The sequence below is a fragment of the Cervus canadensis genome, chromosome 12 (genome assembly GCF_019320065.1).
Source record: "Cervus canadensis isolate Bull #8, Minnesota chromosome 12, ASM1932006v1, whole genome shotgun sequence".
Lineage (NCBI taxonomy): Eukaryota > Metazoa > Chordata > Mammalia > Artiodactyla > Cervidae > Cervus > Cervus canadensis.
Genome location: NC_057397.1, coordinates 28,790,543 through 28,792,823, shown reverse-complemented (window position 1 = coordinate 28,792,823; position 2,281 = coordinate 28,790,543). Strand labels below are relative to the sequence as shown.

The 2,281-nt window shown below is 43.8% G+C and overlaps 1 pseudogene across 1 annotated transcript; it reads right to left on the bottom strand.

Moving 5' to 3' along the window:
* Positions 1-1,269, bottom strand: LOC122451138 (annotated as a pseudogene). The gene has a single exon (XR_006272312.1). The product of XR_006272312.1 is annotated as a biogenesis of lysosome-related organelles complex 1 subunit 5-like (transcript).
* Positions 1,270-2,281: the final 1,012 nt, after the last annotated feature.

The following is a 2,281-nucleotide window of genomic DNA, read 5'->3' as shown; positions in this document are numbered from 1 at the left end:
CAAGCGTGTCTTATTGTCCAGCGAAAACACGGCATTATACGACAACTTCTCCCAGTGAACTGTTCAGAGACCAGCGTGGCCCCATGTCACAGCAGAGACGCGGTTCTGACGCTCCTCTCTCTTCACTATGGTCTCTGCTCCCGGGACAGCTGTTTCTGTCTACATTACTCATGGAATAACACCATATACATTCCTTCAAGAGCCAAGGAGGCCATGACAGGCAGACACCATCTCTGCTTTCTAAGCCACAATGATAAACTAACATTAACCCTGCAGAAGGATGAATTACATTACTTCCCTAAGAAGTCTGTACTTACGGTTAGTTCTCTGAGATAATCAATCAATGGAAACCACGACTGGTCCACATTAACCACGAGCATGTGGACACCGCTTTCCTCCAACTTCTTCCCCTTCGAAGGATCATTTAGAGGCACTTGAAACTGGAAAGATGTGGCACTCCTCTAGGAAACAGCAAAGGCTCCAGGAGAGGGCTCCGTCTTCCGACAGAAGAGTGCCACTGAATATATTGCTAAGCGTGAAGCAGAGGCTAACTGGTTGGGTGGGAGCAGTTTCTTGGTCAGTTTTTCCTCGGTAGTTCCTCACTGCTGTGGCTCACGTGCTCACTGGCCAGGCCCTTCTCCACCTCGGCATACTGCTCTCTGAGCTTCTCCAGGGCCTTCCTGTGCTCCCCGTCCACTTCTGCCTGCTTGCCCTGCTGCTCTTTCATGAAATCCTCCCACTGCGTCACATGCTGTTTCTCACTAGCTATCAAAAGGTCATTATGAATCTTTTTTCGCTCCTGTTCCCTCTGCTGGAGTCTACAGACCGAGTCAGTAGCTGCTTGCAGTCTCTGGAGAACTTGGTTTAAGTTGTCTTGCATTGCTCTACACATCGGAAAAGTATGTTCATTTGTCTCCTGGATCATGTGCTTCAGATTTTCAAGAACTCGCATTTCTCGAAGACCACATTTTTCTTCAAATTCTTTCACAAAATAATGGGTTTCACCTTGGATAACTGGTCTGTGATCTAAGAGCCTTGAATGAATTTCTCCAAGATCCTTGATAATGAGGTGCACCGGCAAGCCCGCGAACCCCAGAGAGTCCTTCTTCTTGTGCCTGCGGCGGCCTCACAACCCACCGGGGTCTCTGTCCCACCACCGCTCATCCCGACCAGCTCCGAGGAAGATATCTTAAAGACCTCCTCAACGGGGATTGGTTAAGACTTTTTTCCATTCCAGTTTTATTTCATTCACACTTGGCTTCATTCTAGATGCACGTAAGTGGCTCTGGGCACATAGGGAATCTGGGTGAGGGAAAAAGATGAATTTGAGTCACTTCCCTGATAAGTTATTGCTGACTCTCCCGGTGTTGGAATGGCTTCCAGGAAAGCTCCCAACCATGCTTTATTCTCTCATAAATGGATGTGTCCTGTGGGACCTGCCATTAGAAGTATGTAGCTGATGGAAGACAAAGAGGGTTTGAAGTGTGCTCAGCCAGAAGCTAGTCTAGGGGGAAATTGTGCAGTCATCACGTTTTCAAAATTATAAGCAGAGTGCTTTATTTTTTATTTTTAATCAACTTTATTTTGGAATAACTTTAGATTTACTGAAAAGGTTACAAAGATAGTACAAAAAGTTTCTGTGTTCTCTTCACCCAGTTTTCCCTAAGGCTAACATCTTACATTATCATAAAATATTTATAAAACTGAGGAGCCAACACTGGTACAAATTCCAGACTTATTTCAGATTTTACTAACTCTTTTTCTGTCCCAGAATTCAATCCAAGGTGCCACATTGCATTTAGTCATCATGTCTTTTTAGGCTCCCTGGTCTGTTTCTCAATCTTTCCTTGTTTTTCATAACCTTGCTATGACCATGACAGTTTTGAGGAATCTGGTCAGATATTTTTTTAAATGTTCCTCCATTTGAATTTGTTGATTTTTTTTCCCCTTGTGATTAGACTGGGATTATAAGCTTTGGGAAAAATACCATATGGATTAGATGCTCTTCACATCATATCATATGAGGGGTCCATGATGATTTAATTATGCTGATGTTAATTTAACCCTGACCACCTAGACCACAGTAGTGTTTGCTAGTGTCAACACTGTAAAGTAGCATTTTCTCCCTTCTTTTCACATTGTCTGGAAGTAAGTCACAAAATCCAGCCCACACTGAAGGAGAGTAGGAGATTAAGCTTCACCTCCTGGAGTAGAATATTTACGCATATTATTGGGAATTTTTCTGTAAAGAAGATTCATCTCTTCCTCCTTCCCCCACTTA